The sequence below is a fragment of the Aedes albopictus genome, chromosome 2, assembly GCF_035046485.1.
Source record: "Aedes albopictus strain Foshan chromosome 2, AalbF5, whole genome shotgun sequence".
NCBI classification, from domain to species: domain Eukaryota; kingdom Metazoa; phylum Arthropoda; class Insecta; order Diptera; family Culicidae; genus Aedes; species Aedes albopictus.
The window spans coordinates 170653732-170670585 of record NC_085137.1 but is presented as its reverse complement, the minus strand read 5'-3'; the positions used below and the strand labels follow the sequence as shown (position 1 = coordinate 170670585).

Genomic DNA, 16854 nt, shown 5'->3' with positions numbered 1-16854 from the left:
CAAACCCATACATGCGACATATCAAATAGTGGCTTTTTTGATATCCTGATGAACAGTCAGCAGGAAAATATTCTCAGACCATATGTATCTGAACCGGTAGTGATCCGGAACCGGTTCCGGGTGCCCCGCCGGAAATGGCAAAACAAAAAAGTGAACCAAACCCATGCGACAAATCAAATCGCGGATTTTTAGGTATCTTGATTTGGCAAATAAAAAGTTTCCGGCCATATTTGGAACAACCGGTAGTATTCCTCACCGATTAAGGGTGCCCCATCGGAAGTGGTCAAATGTAAAGGAGAACCAACCCCATAAATAGCTGTTTTGGTAACCTGATGAACGGTTAACAAGAGAAACAATCATAGACCACACTTTGGAAAACCAATACTGTGCCGAAACCGGTTCCAGGTGCTCCGCCGGAAGTGGTCAAATATAGAACGGAACCAAACGCATGCACACCGCGCATTAAATATCGGCTTTTTAGATGACGCGCAGAACGATCAGCAAGAAAAGTCTAAGGCCACTTTAAGACTACCGGTAGTGTACCGGAACCACTTTCGAGTGTCTCGCCGGAACTGGCGAAATGCACAAATAAGTGTTTGACAGTACATCAAATAGCAGCTATTCAAAAAACACGATGATCGATTCGTAAGAACATAGCCTCAGACCATATTTTAGACAACCGGTAGTGTCCCGAAACCAGTTCTGGGTGTCCCACTTTTTTTTCCTTCTAAACCATAGGGGGATAATCTGCTCAACAGACACCCTAACAAAAGGTTAGGGTAGTGTAGGTCTGACAGGCCATCTTCTACAACAAAAGTAAAATCCAGGACTACTCACTCCTCGTACCCACTAAACCATTCCTATGGTCGCCAAACCCTACGTCTCTCCGGAACCACCAAGAAGATATTGCTTCAGAGAGGGGCTAGTGCACATCGCACCCACAAGGTTAGCTGCGTAGCCTGCAGCAACGAACATCGATGACTCGCTTTGGAGAGTCCATCACGGTAGCATGCTGGCGCTTAGCCAGTTTCCCGAGTGGTCTTCGCCACTCCCTTTATCCTCGGAAGGCGGGCAGAGTCAACCCCGCCCGCGCCCTACTGCTGAGCGGACATCAAGAACTGATGCCCACATGCAACCCGATCTGACCTGCCCGCAAAGGAAGTGTATCACTACCCTTCAGGCCGATTCTGTCACATTCGCCCGAAAACCAATCGCCCGAATCACAAACGCCCGAATGACAAACGCCCGAATTCCAATCGCCCGAATAGACCATTCACCCGAAAAGACCATTCGCCCGAAAAGACCATTCACCCGAATGACCATTCGCCCGAAAAGACCATTCGCCCGAAAGACCATTCGCCCGAAAGTCATCCGTCGATTCCATGCAATTTCTTTGAACAATTTTTTTTTCCTAGTTTGCCATGATGAAAGCTTAATGACAGACGCACGGTATACTTAGTATCCGACCAATCGCAAGATCAGCTGGACTAACGCCAATAATATCGATATAAGCTTAGTTTGGAAGAACGGCCTATGTTTTGAAGAAGGCCTAATTTCTTGTGAAAATATTACATAATTGGTCATTAATTGTTATAGCATTGATGATCGAGAGGATAACTTCAGCACAGAGTAGTCAATACTTTTAAATTAATAGTATTCACGATTGATCTACTAGAATACAGCATTCTTATTTGAATAAGCTGTTCTTTTGAAACCATGTTTTGAATCCAAAAATTGTTTTAACGTCAAGGTTCCCCATAAAATAACAAATTAAAAGAACAGCCCATGATTGAAAGAAGGGCAAATTGATGGTAAAAATGACATCAAATTGAATTTGATTTCCTTGAAGGTAGAACTAGAAAGAAAAGCCTATTAACAAAAGAAGGGACAATTCCAATGAATGTTTTCACAGCTATGCTGCCCCCACTCGCATAACAGTCCCATCTTTGCTGCGTTTCCTATGCATATGGGACCGTTATGCGAGTGGGGGCAGTATATTGCTGAAAATGTTTTTAACAGTTTAAGTCTTATATCAAACTGTGTTCAAAGAAAGCAATATGTGTGTACGACGCCTAAATTGATTTCAGAAAAGTATTTCCAAGATTATTATGGTTTTCGGGCGAATGGTCTTTCGGGTGAATGGTCTTTTCGGGTGAGTGGTATTTCGGGCGAATGGTCTTTTCGGGCGAATGGTCTATTCGGGCGAATGACTTTCGGGCGTTTGTTACATTCGGGCGTTTGTCATTCGGGCATTTGGAATTCGGGCGAATGGTTTTCGGGCGAATGTGACAGAACCCTTCAGGCCCTATCAGATGCATCCGTAGGTTGCTGACGGCAGGGTCTCCACCTGCCCCGACCCTTACCGGGGACCCCTTTCCAACCGCGGGCTTGGATCCAACCCAGTAGACCGACGCCACGGCAGCACCGCTACCGGGACTTCCTCTCCGCGGCCACTTAATGGCTGTAAGGGTCGATCTCGACCGCAGGGCACCGGTATGACCTACGAAGCCGACTCCGAACCCCTGGACCACCTCTTGTACTGCATCTGGACTAGCCATTCTCCGAGTCCACGCGCCACCTCCTCTGTAGCTCCCAGACGGTGTGGGTAATAGCCGTTGAAACGGCGTTCCAGCCAAACTCATCCCTACACATCCTCTGGACCAAGTTGTCCGGAGTTGTGTCCTCTCCGCATGTGGCAAGCATGCGGTCACGCATTGTGCGAAAACGCGGGCACACGAACAAAACGTGTTCCGCCGTTTCCTCTAAACCATTGCACGCTGGGCATTTGGGAGAATCCGCATGCCCGAAACGGTGTAGATACTGTCGGAAGCAACCATGACCTGTAAGGACCTGTGTCAGGTGGAATGTAACTTCCCCATGGCGTCTATTAATCCAACTATCTACCCTCGGTATCAACCTATGGGTCCACCTTCCTTTGGTGGAACTGTCCCACGCGCGCTGCCATTTGACCATAGAGGCCATCCTGGCAGTCCTGCGTATGCCTCTTGTGCCGCGCATTTCGAAGCACTCCATGTCCTCACTGATAAGAATGCTGATAGGCACCATACCAGTAATGACACAGAGAGCGTCGTGTGACACGGTACGGTACGCGCTCGCAGCCCTCAGGCACATAAGCCTGTAAGTAGTTTCCAGCTTCCGTCGGTAGCATTTAGTACTTAGCGCGGTGCCCCACGCCGGGCCGCCATACCTAAGTATGGACGTAGCAACACTAGCCAGAAGCTTGCGCTTACTGGCGTACACCGCAGAGCTATAGGACATCATCCGGGACAGTGCCGCAATAGCTGTGGAGGCTCTTTTACAGGCATAATCGACGTGGCTACCGAAAGTAAGCTTATCGTCGATCATCACGCCCAAGTGTTTGACGGAGCGCTTTGACAGGATAGTACACCCTCCTACACTGATCTCCGTCTGCTGCTCCGACTTCAGGTTCTTAACAACCGTCACCTCTGTCTTGTGGTGAGCCAGCTCCAGTTTCCTGGACCGCATCCACGCCTCCACAACCTTGATCGAGTGGTTGGTAGTCAACTTGACCTTCTTGATCGTTTCACCGTAGACTTCGAGCGTAATGTCGTCGGCAAATCCGACAATCACCACTCCCACTGGATACTCTAACCTCAACACCTCGTCGTACATGACATTCCATAACACCGGACCCAGGATGGAACCTTGCGGGACTCCTGAGGTTATGTGAAAGCACTTCCGACCCACCTCCGTGTCGTAGACTAGTACACGATTCTGAAAGTAACTTCCGAGAATCTTGTACAGGTACTCCGGTATCCCTAGACGCAAGAGCGCATCGGCAATAGCAGACCAGCTGGCGCTATTAAACGCATTCCTTACATCCAGAGTCACTACCGCGCAAAAGCGAATTCCCCTCCTCTTAGGCTCGAGTGCTTTCTTGGCGGTTTTTGTAACCGACAAGATAGCGTCTACAGTGGACCTCCCCTTCCGAAAGCCGTACTGGTTACTCGAAAGACCATTTTCGCCCTCGGTGAACCGCAACATTCTATTGAGGATGATCTTTTCGAGCACCTTCCCCGCCGTGTCAATCAAGCATATTGGTCTATATGCCGACGGGTCTCCGGGTGGTTTCCCCGCCTTTGGCAATAGTACCAGGCTCTGCCTCTTCCAAGCTTCTGGGAAAACTCCCTCGTCCAGGCATTTCTGCATAGCAGACCTGAACATATAGCCATATAGCCGAGGCGGTAAACGCACGGGTATTCAGCATGACCATGCTGAGGGTGACGGGTTCGATTCCCGGTCGGTCCAGGATCTTTTCGTAAAGGAAATTCCCTTGACTTCCTTGGGCATAGAGTATCTTCGTGCCTGCCACACGATATACACATGCAAAAATGGTCATTGGCAGAGGAAGCTCTCAGTTAATAACTGTGGAAGTGCTCATAGAATACTAAGCTGAGAAGCAGGCTTTGTTCCAGTGAGGACGTTACGCCAAGAAGAGGAGAGAGGACCTGAACATCTCGGGAGCCTCTGCAATAGCTACTTTTAAGGCCAGGTTCGGAACTCCGTCCGGATTTGGGGCCTTACCTACGCTAAGGGACTTAGCTATCCCCGCAAGTTCCACATCGGTGACCCTCTCTTCATCGCCAGCCCCAGTCCCCGGCTGTCCTACGAAAGGAGGCCAAGGACTAGGATCATGACGCGGAAAAAGTCCTCCAATGATCCCCTCCAACATCTCTGGAGATTGCTCTGTAGGAGCCATCACCCCTCTCGTCTTGGCCATAACGATCCTGTAAGCGTCACCCCACGGGTTCGTATTGGCACTCTGACAGAGACCCTCGAAGCAGGCCTTTTTGCTTGCTCTTATCTCGGTCTTGAGCGCGGCTTTTGCAGCGGCGAACACCACCCGCAGTTCGTTTCGCTCTTCCTCTGATTGTGCTCGCTGCATCCGCCGCCTAGCCCGTAGGCAGGCGCGGCGCAGGTCCTGGAAGTGGTCAAATGTAAAAGTGATCTATCCCCACCCATGCATGAGATAAATCAAATCGTGTTTTTTGGGTAACCTAATGAACGTTAGCAATGAAATAGTCTCAGACTATATTTGGGAGACCCGGTGTGCTCCGGAACCTGTTCCGGTACCGCATCGAAAGTAACCAAATGTACCATGCAACATATTACATCACGGCTTTTTGAATAACCCGAGGAACGGTTAACTAGAAAATAGGCTCACACCACATTGCAGACTACCGGTAGGGTTGCACAACCAGCGTTTGGTGCTTCGCCGGAACTACGAAAGTAAATAAAACCAATGCAAGCGGTAAATATCTGTAAGAGAACAAAATCTAACAAATTAAACCCACATACAAACAGACGTCGCACTATACTCACTATCTATCGCTCTTGTTTTCAACGGTCAATAAAATACAGCCCAAATGTTAAGAAAAAAAATGTGATCTGTGATTGTGTAAAGAGTTATAGCTTAGCTTGTTAATATCGTCTTGATGTTGATCAGCCTCCTGTGTTAGTGAAGGTGCTCAACAAAGTGCTCAAGCAGTCAACTGAGAAGTCTGATATTTTTCAGCCCTGCTTATACGTTGAACATAATGTCGGACTATGTGCAATCAATAAGTTTTAAGTCAATTCAAAGATGTCTGATAAAATGCTTGCTTTTCTATAAAAATATTCGGATTCAGAAACACTTTGACTTACGTTGCCAGAAAGATTGTGAGAACATGTTCGACGAGAAAGGCACTATCACCACTAGGTGGTTTAATTTGGGTTTTTTAGTATTAAAATTAATGTTCAGTTTCAGATTTTTAGTCATTCTCGGTTTACGTAGTCATAAAAGTGTTGATTATAGTTTTACGTCCCTCTAAGTCCGGCTACATTCACTTTATTTAATAAAATAGTCGAAGCATGAAGCACAATCAGCTGAAGCACAACCGAATTCATTTGGTAATTACAAAAAATCTTCCCTACCCACTAACAACATGTATTGAACCATTTCATTCTTACCTGTGGATCTTTCCCGCTTACCGGCTTCGTCTGCTTTTGCTGTTGGCATGATTCGACGTTTTTCACCTCTTTCGACATGATCCCCGCGCTTCGACGTTCCAATCTGATATTCTACACCACTATTCCTTTTATCCAATCAATAAACGCATCAACGATTTTTCACTGTTATTACTTCCGTCTCTTTTGGCTACGAAGATGATGGTCAAGGTCAAGGTCTGTTCAAGTGCACAACATACGACGACTTCTGTTTAGCACAGACCAGTTGAAACTATTATGGTGCCCTGTTGACCGTGGATCAGAACCCTACTTCTCGCGGGATTGCGCGACTCAGCTTGCACTCAGGACAACTCGGACTTGAACTAAATCGGTTTACAATGCTTCACACCACATCAGAAGCGTGCGATTACAAGAGTTCTGCAAAAATATGTTTACTGGATCACGTACAAAGCGAGACTGGTAATGTGCAAAGTATTCAATTGACAAAGTATCGCCGCTTCCAGCTCCTGCCGTTCGCTGTCGTTGTTGTTCTGATCCGTGGTTGGTTGATCGCGCGAAACCGATCCGACCTTTACATGTGATGCCTTTCGCATCAGCTGCTGCTGCGCGTTGTAAACTTTGGTTTATGACCAAGAGTGGCGGGTCGCAATTTTACCAGCGTGCGAGAGGGAAAGGTTTTTGCGGCATGTACCATTGTTTGTACTCACTGCTTCTTCGATAGCATCCGTAGAGGATGGTCCGTCATACAGTGCACAAACAAAACAAAAGACATTTTTCAAGTTGATGTTTGCAACAGATATGTCAATTGTGATTTCACATACATCTCTGGTTGTTAGTTTAGAGACGAATGCATCAACGAGTACACTGTTGGCAAGCATACGTGCTCGAGGCATGACACTGCAGTTTGTCATTTCACTCCATGCTTTTGATTAGGTGTGTAGCGATTGGCGTTTTGCTGTTGTAGTACTCCACAGTCCGCAGGCTTTGTAAGTGGTTAGGCTTTTTTCGAACCCCGCCTGATCATTCATTCCTAGACACGCTAAGCAAATAGTCAAACCATCGACACTACACAGCTATTTGGGTCGATCGAAGAATGAAGTTTACAAATTAAAGCCTGTATCCGCAATAATCGGGACACAGAAACATGGCTGTAACTCTGCAATAGATACAATAAATTTGCTTAAATGCTGCCTGATAATATCTTAAGTTGTGTTCATTTCACCTGCAAAATTTCATGTGAATCAGTCAAGTACCTTTTGATGTAGCAATGAAACAGTAGAACGCGAGCAATTGAATTTTGTACAGCCCCTGGTTTAGCTTGTCAGCGCTGTAACTTTTGAATTTGATAAAGGAAATGGCTGAAATTTTAAACACAAACCCCTCAATCTACTTTACTTGCATAGGCAAAATTTCAAAAAAATCGATGCACTATCAACAATTTTATAGTCGAAACATATATTGGGGCTCACCGTGATTTTAGCCCTTCAGACAACAATTAGTGAGCACCCCTTATTGCTTCGATTGTATTGTTGAAAGTACTGCACCAATAATCATCAAACTGTGCAGGCATAATATACACATAATCAACTACCTTCTGTGAAAATTTCATGAAAATTGGTCGAGACATTCAAAAGTTATGAATAGGCAAACATCGCACATAAAAAACATGACACATTTTCACTAACACTATACTCTATCAACACCAGTAACTTTCAATCCAATTGATAAAAGTTGAAGAAATTTTGCAAGAAAGTGTCTCTATAAGTATCATAACTGCTCACGAAGTTTCATAATTATCCTCATAGAACTTTTAATTGTAGCGGAAAAGAACCATCTAGTATGCGAATGAAAATTGGTGATAATTGTACAAAATCTTAAAAACCACGTCTATTTGTTTCTCATTCACAGTTAAAAGTAATGCATCGATTTTTATGAAATTTTGCACAAATAATAAACATACATCAAAGAGTTCTCAGTTAACTTTTGGTCAATTCTTATTGATTCAGTACAAAGTTACGGCCGTACTTCTGTGTCCCGATTATTGCGGATACAGGCTTTATATTCGTTATGCCAAACTTTTAAATAATCTTCATGATGTGTATCCTAAGGGAGTCTTGGTCGTTCTACCATATGCGAATTTATAGACCAACACGGCACACAGCTATGGAATGGGGGAAATCACTCCAGTGCACCAGCTTGCAATTTACCAAAATATTTTGATGTCGTCCAAATCAGATGGATTACTTTAGTCATTTGGATTAAATGTACCAGTCAAATTCCCCTTTCGCAGAATAAGTTGAACTATGGTTGCCGAATTTTGCGTTGTTTTATGAATGGCTAACCCAACGCCGTGATTCCATTGTGGGAAATTTGCGAATGCTCTATAGGGTAGGGCGGGGCAAGATGAGCACCCTAAGGATCACGTTGAGTCTATTGAAAGCTAACACAATTTGTCAAAGTACCTCTCAGTAGTTCTTTTCTATATCATGTTTTCTATCACCCATAAACATGGCAGGGTTCAAAATTCACAATAAGGATGATTTATTTGACTTAACAAAAAAGATGTTTTATGGTCAGTTCGAACATGCTACGGGGCAGAACGAGCACCCTTACGGGGCAAGAAGAGCACTTCAGTAAAATCCCAATATTTTAACACTAAATTGGCTATACAGTGATTGATATAGTGAACCTTGTTTATAGCTATGGTATCACGTTCTAAAATTATCATTTTTTTTTCGATTATTGAAAAAAAAGTGCGGTTTTATAAAACTTTATACAAAATGACCCGAAAAACAATAAACGATTATTAAGTTGCTTGTTTTAGGAATTTACGCAATCAAATAGTTGCAGAGGTTACGGAAACCTATGTTCGGCACTATTGAGTGGATTACAATAATTTCAAAATATTTTCTATATTCCCCTGATGGGGAATAATGGGTGCTCATCTTGCCCCACTATAGGTAAATAACTAAAACTCAATAAATTTTAATGTTTGTTTTTAGAAAATATTTTCTAATGTAAATTAAAATGCTTTGCTGTAAGCTAGTAATGTTGGCTGATAACCAGAATTATGGTAAAAATTTGATTCTGACATAAAAACCTTATTTTACTCTGATGATTTCTTATAAGAAAATGCTAAAAATCCATGCTATTGACTAATTTGACGATATTTTTTAATTCGTTCATTATGAAGTTCTTTTAATTAGGTTTACAAGTAGCATGAACATTATTCTAACGGATTATGAAGTTGTTTGGACAAAATTCATCATAAAAGTAGTAAAACGGAGGGGTGCTCATCTTGCCCCGGGTGGCCATCTTGCCCCGTCCTACCCTATTGCTGGTAGGTATGATAGTATGGGACCACAATGGGGAGTAGCGAGCGAGGGAGCACACTAAATTGTTGCAATGTTCTCGTTGATTGAATGTGAGCCGCTTATGATTGGGTTTATATGCGCATTATATGCCACTTGTTGCGTCTGCATGAATGAACGAGAGAATAAGGAGCAACCTGTGCGCATGGGATGAATTTTTATCAAAATGTGACGGTGGGTGATCATCAACGAGCTTGTTTGTTTAGCTAACCTTAGGAAGCAATCAGTGCAATGAATTTGTCAGTTTTAGGAGTGATAATTTTGATAAATGGATTTGTTTATATATGCTCATAATTTGTAACTACAAGATTGCTAAGGAAAATTTAGCTAATACTTTAGAAATTTTCCTTGTTTACTATAAAATTCTGATTACCTTAGATCCAATTTATTTAAAAAACATCCCCAATGACAATTTTTGAGCCCCCTACGTTAAAAATGTTCTTCGTGATATTAGAAATGGTTTCTCCGCAATATATGAGCAACGATCACGATGTTCTAAACTCATACGTGCAAAAAATCGCAGGGATGTGTTGACTTCTCCTAGGGTTTTTATCAGAAATTCCTTAACCTTGTTTTTACTCGACTTCTTTAGGCTATTTTATTTTGCGTGTTTTTGACACGATTTTCTCGAGTAACGCGACTTTTTAGTACGCGATTTTGGTCATTAGCGGAGGGCACGGTGTGCCAAAAACCGTTATTAACAAATGAAAATGTCCACCCAAATGGCACCCGCCATTCAAAAGATATACTATTCTAGTAACCCCTCTGAAAATTTGAAAATGTTTCATCGAGGGAAATTGAAGTTTTTGTGATTTGAAGATTTTGAGCCATTTCTATAGGATTTTCTTATGTGAGTAAATATGCGCGCACGGTGTGCCTGCAACCAATATTAACAAATAAAAACATGCAACATATTGCCACCCGGTATTCGAAAGATATACTATTTTAGCATCACCTCCGAAAATTTGGAATTGTCATAGGATGTTTCATTCGCTCTTCAAATCATAAACAAATATTGATAATTGTGAAACACCATGGAACCTTTTAAAATGTTAGAATTAAGAAGTGAACAAATAATAAGAATAAATTGTATTTAACATGAAATCAACGACCGGAATGACCAAATGGTTAAACGGTCTCTAATAAATATAAATACATACATACATCACCTCAGAAAATTTGAAAAGGTTTCATCGAGGTAAACGAAAGTTTTTACTGTTTGAAGATTTTCCTCTATTTGCATAGAATCAGCTCATATATGGCAATATTGTCATAGGATGTTTCATTGGCTCTTCAAATCATAAACAAATATTATTGTGTTTTACAAACACCATTCCAAAGAAACAACATTCAAACAACTGCACTGTAAATTTGACAACATTTCATTGAAACGATCGCAAATTACTGTAGTTGGAAAATATAAGATATGATAAAGTATATTGTAAATGTAGTAACTTCATAGAATATTATTTCAATTTCTCATGTTAATCATTCCTCGCAATGAATATACATATATTTTGTAACTCATCATGTAACCTTTGATTATATATCACATTTTTTGCGATACTGCTACAAAACTCAGTAGGTGCCAAGCCAACCACATATGGTAAATCATTGTGTGGAAAAAATCGTATATTTTCATATATTGAATCAGAATTGTATAATAATATGTATATTTGTTGACAATGATTGCGTAAAATCGCATTTCATGCCAAATTAAATTTCAATTGCGATTTTGTTTCATATAGTCGTCTCCGATCATAAAAGGTGCGAGATGCTATCGGTAGGATCGCACAGAATCGAATATAATCGTGAAAAAAACATACATTCTTAGTGTCAAGCAGCAAGATCGTTAGCATCGTATATATCATTTCTTTGAATCGTGGAATTCGTCGCTTCACATCGTATATGAATCTGCTAAATCGAGCTTGCTACCTAAAGGTTTGATGAAAATCGGTGAAATCGTATACAATTTTAACAATGTTGTATATTGACCGTTTGCGTCACACTTGCGTCGTATACGATGTTAATAGAATCGTAGAAATCGTATATTCATTTTTACAGTCGCATATGATTGTTACTGCACTTTTCATAGTCGAATCTCAATCTCGGAAATCGTAAATGGTTTTGTTTACATATTTGTATGGTGGAGAAAAAGGAAAAATGGTATTTATCACAAATTTGTATTTTTGTTGTTGTTGACACATTCCAACCATGGTAGCAATAATTTCAACCAAATATATAGGTTTTCATACTAGCAGATGACTTACAATAAGTGATGTGTAGATTCCAACAACGATGCGAATTCCGGGCATCTTGCACGGCACCACTTATGGTGCCACTCAATGCACAACAACAACGCTCCCACCACAAGTCTCGCACCATATCATGCTAATCTTTATTCGTTTCATGCCATGCACTTTGAACTCTCTATTTTCAACTTGGCAATATGGCCAATAGAGATAACGCGCAGTTCTCAATCAAAGGATCTAAGTTCGATTCCCACTGAACACCAATTGTTTTTTTTTTTTAATTTGAAAATCTTGAGTCGTATATTGGTACTCTCAATCGTAATAAGATCATGCATAATCGTATATTTAGACGGATAAAATCGGCGAAATCGTAGAAATTTTTTGAGAAATCGTAAATTATGTAGGATGAAATCTTAGTAATCGTATATTTGTTTCGATATGGCTTCCACTTTAGTATGTATATGCCTGTTTCGTGCATTGAATACGATTGCTTTGGTGCTATATATGTGTGACTATTTCAGTTGCAATTTCAATATAGCAACCAAATTGCTGGCTGGGTGGTTTTAACGTGTTTATAAACAAAGTGATAGCATGGATATCTCCAATGAAATTGAAATCAAAGCTTAAAATTGTTGTTACTAATGATCGTTCAAATAAAATATTTCAAAATTCACGGAAAACACGTTAGTAACATGACGTATAAAAGCTGACTAGTAAAATGATTAGCATTTAGGTTTACTTCAAATGCTTCAATATCTTAAACATATACAACGATTCACAAAGCTTCCTAGGAAAACCAAAACCTTGGGCTATTAATTCAATTCAACTCTCGTTTCACCATGAAACGTTTTCAAATTCACCGTCAAGATACTAAATATAACGTTAAAAAACGGGTACCAAACTCTAAGAAAGTTTATGTAATCAACGCTCACGGCGTCTCACGTTTTTATTTGTATTCGAGTAGCAGGTAGAGCTATGGAATATTAATTAGAGTCCCAAACCACGGTAATTGATATTCCTTTCAATGAAATGTTGCAAAATTTTCAGAGAAGTTGCTTGAATATTGTATTTTTGGAATTTGTGAAACTCATTACACCGTTCAACACTAGTTCACGTTATGGGATGAGAAAAAAAATAATAGGGGTTTGGGACCCTAGAAACCCTAATGCGTTTATCAATTGAACACCCCAAGTTCCCAATTCAAACTTCGGTCTTGAAGTCCCGTTCCAATATTTTTCGAAAATTCTTTCACTATGGCACTTGTAGGGCTCCAAAATCCTGTCCTTTTTTTTCTCAACTCATAATACGTTTTTTTAAATTTTGTTGAACGGTGTTAATATTTGCTTATGATATGAAGACCACCGTATAACAATATTCCCTTATATGAGCTAACTCTATGAAAATAGAAAAGAATCTTCAAACAGTAAAAACTTTGGTTTTCCTCGATAAAACATTTTCAAATTTTCGGAGGAGATACTAGAATAGTATATCTTTCGAATGCCGGGTGTGAGTTTGGAGTAAATTTTTATTTGTTAACAGCGGTATCAGGCACACCATGCGTGCATATTTACTCATATAAGAAAATCCTATAGAAATGACTCAAAATCTTCAAATCACAAAAACTTTATACTAGAATAATATATCTTTCGGGTGCCATTTGGGTGGACATTTTTATTTGTTAATAACGGTTTTCGGCACACCGTGTATATCTATTCCTAACCAGAACTTCAGCTGATGTTGCAAGACAAATTCCAAAAGGTTTCCTTGAAAAATCTCTGGAGAAATCACAAAAAGATTTTTTATAGGAACCCTTGGAGGAATTACAGGCAGCTTATGTAAAGGATTCCTTGGAGAAATGTCTGGGGGCAATCTCTGCAAGAATTTCAAGAGAAATCCAATTAATTTGTGGAGGAATTCCAAGAGGATTTCTCAAAATACATTTCCTTGGATTCCTTCAAAAAATTCTCTTTGCATTTTTTTGTGCATTTCTCATATAATTCCTGTAAACCTCTTTTACGAAAATACTCTAGAATACCCCGCCCACATGTATTCCAACAGAAGATCCTTTTGGGGTTTTTACAGGCTTTTTTTAACATTCCTCCAGAAATTTCACTTCAATCCACGAATTCCTCAAGTTGTTCCTCTAGTAATACCTCTTGGAAATTATCCAAGAATTCTTCTGGGATAACCTCTAAATCCCATTATTGTTGGGATTCATTGAATTATTCTTGATAGGATTCATCCAACAATCACTATTGTAACTTCTCTATGAGTTCTACCAGAAATTCACCTTGAGATTTTTTTCAGGATTTTTTTCAGAATTTCTCTTGATCTTCTTCCAAGAATGTATCAAGGGATTGCTTCAGGAATTACTCTTCGTTTTCTCGTTGGAATTCCTCTTCAAATTTCTTTGAGAAATTATGGTGAAATTGCTTCAGATTTGCGTTGCGTTGCGTTGCGTTGCGTTGCGTTGCGTGGTAACGGAGTAATTCGTAGATTGCATACTGAAAGTTGTCATGTTAAAACTTTAATACTCCTATTCTAATTGCTTATGGAATGCTATTTGGGAAGGAACAGCTATCCAACTAGAAGTTGAAGTAAAAAAGACATGAGAACTTCCATTGCCGGCCACGCCCATCTTCTCCGTTACGAGGATAGGAAAGGATGTGATGATATGACACCTACTTTACAAGAGGTCAGCGACTCACCGACACTCCCATAGGTGTCAAGGAGTTGGGTATTTGGAATGGGGTGATTTGGGAATCACTATAAGCGAGTGATGCGACAAGATTCAGATTGTGTGAGTGTATTTGTGTGCATCATGTAGATGTGTTGATGTGAGTGTAGGCATTTCTGTATAATCAAACACCAACGTTGGGAGTGACGTAGCTAAAAGATTTTGTCACTCCATGGTCCTTTTCGCTCCAGGGATGGGGCACAGCCATTTTCACTGTGTCCTGGCTAAAAAGCCTAGGCTTAAGCGCCAATGATCGCTCTCTGAAACGATAATAAAATCATTATGTGGATAGGAAGGGATAGTAAGGAAGGGATAATATCTTTTTATCGAGGTGCCAGCGACTCACCGACGCCCTCGTAAATAGAAAGGATGTGGGATTTTGGTGCGGGAATGGTGTGGAGTTCAGTATGATTAAGTTATGCAATTGGATAAAAAATATTCGCCCTAGGTAATAGACTTAATTATAAGATGATGTCAAACAGCCCAATTTGAACCATTAATTTAAAAAATAATCACAAAATAATGAATTATGGATAGATCTCACCGAATTTGTTGAAAAGATTGGGAAACTTTGTAGTCTTCATTTACGTGGCATCAGATTGTCGAGCTCTTCAAATTAACGATTTCTTGGCGATCGTGTGGCCCGTCTGAGGATGCATCCAAATCATTAACGGTGGTTTTTCGATTTCGACGAGCACCGCTGGAGGACGCTATTCATCGGATTTGCATCAATTCAATGAGTAGATAATGGCAATCCGCTGAGATCCGTAAACCAGGATAGGTGCTACTTCCTTCTTCCGAGATTAATAGCTAACTGTCTTCTTCCGAGATTGACAGCTAATAAATACTATGGTTATTTCGGCCCACAATGGAACGGTTTTCACAAGAAATTTGGACACTTTTATTCGACACCGATTTTTTTTCAATTCTTATGGTGAAATTGCTTCAGATTTGTTGAGAAATTCGTGATGGTAAATCTCAAGGAAGTCTTGCTGAGATTGCTCAAGCAATTAATGGCGGAAATTATTCAGCAATTCCTGGAGGATTCTTAAGAGCAATTACTGCAAAAATACCATCTGGAAGTGTTTGTGAAATCCTAGCAAAAATGCTTGGAGAAATCGTGGTAGGAGTTCCTGAAGGAATCCCAGCAAGAATTCATTGACATATTTTGAGAGGCTTTGGATAAACTGTAGAATGTTTCTTAAAAGGACATTCTTTTCCGAGGGAAGAATCCCAGCAAAAATTTCGAGCAGAATCTCATCAGGCATTCCTGGAGGAATTCAAAGAGGATTTCTCAAAAGATTTCTCCAGAAATTTTTATAGGGATGACTGCTGGGGTTCCTCGGAAGATCCTAGATCCCTCTAAGAATCCCTCCAGCATTTCTTCCTGGAATACTTCTCCAAGGATTCCTCTAGGAATTCCTCTTGCAATACATCCACGAAACAGCAGGGACCTTCTGGAATTTCCTCGGTCATTCTGGCTGAGATTTCCATGGAATATCTCCAATAAATATTAATTAAAATTTTAAAATCCTGCAGAAATTCCTGGATGATTATCTGCAGATATTGAAAAAAAATTGAAGGAAACATTCCTGAAATATCTTGAAAAACCCCCGTAGCAGTCCTAGAGCAATTTCAGCAGTAGTTATCAATATATTTTAAGCGGATTACCAGTAGGAACTACTTGTTTCTGGAGAAATCCATGGATAATTTACAGCAGGAATTACTAAAGGAGTCCCAGCAAAAAAATACTTTTACGTTTTACTAAGCATCGCTGGAATCAACGCTCAAGTTATTTACTTTGAAAAACCTGGATCAGAATGCGTATTTCGAAGAGTTTTCGAAAACCTAGCAATGGCCTTGATAAAAGAACAAGTCCAGGTACGAGCCAGAATCCCGATGCTTCCACACGATATCAAGCAGTTGTTGCGTCGCATGATGCCAGTTGAAGAAGAAGAACCAATACTACAGGGAAGAACAAAAGGACGATGTAAGGCATACATTGTAACTTTAAATAGAATATATCAATAAAATTGAGGACTTTGTTTCATTTGGTATTGTCTTCGAAACAGGTTCCTCCAGGGTACATTCCGGAGTCCACGGGTTGGCCAGAGAGGTCACTGGTCCTTTAAACAGATACTAAGATAATGTATGGGTCTCCACTGAAGTAATCTCAAAGAAAATTCCTGGAGCAATTATTGAAAGAATACCTGGAGGAATTCTTCAATAAATAACAAAGTAGTACATAGACGGGAGGTAGTAGTGTTCAAATTTACATATATGACACATTCCACGCACTTCTACGCCAAGGGTGTGAAATTTCAAAGTGATTGTTTTTCCCCAAACTTTCCAGCATATGAAAAAGGGTAGATTCAATCTTAGGAAAACCAATTGTTTTACTTAAAACTTGACTGGTAACGTATTTAAATAGCTAGGTGAAGTAATAGCATTTTATGTAAGAAAAATGAAATTTTTCATTGATAATTGTCAAATATGCCTGCTTGCA

The 16854-nt window shown here is 40.5% G+C and overlaps 1 protein-coding gene across 1 annotated transcript in view; it reads right to left on the bottom strand.

Moving 5' to 3' along the window:
* LOC109404843 (proton-coupled amino acid transporter-like protein pathetic) overlaps positions 1-6016 on the bottom strand; it is a 157096-nt gene extending 151080 nt beyond the window's left edge. The window contains exon 1 of the mRNA XM_029859390.2: positions 5992-6016. The gene's annotated coding sequence lies outside the window, so the exon portion shown is untranslated. The remainder of the gene's footprint in view (positions 1-5991) is intronic.
* Between the last annotated feature and the right edge of the window lie 10838 nt (positions 6017-16854).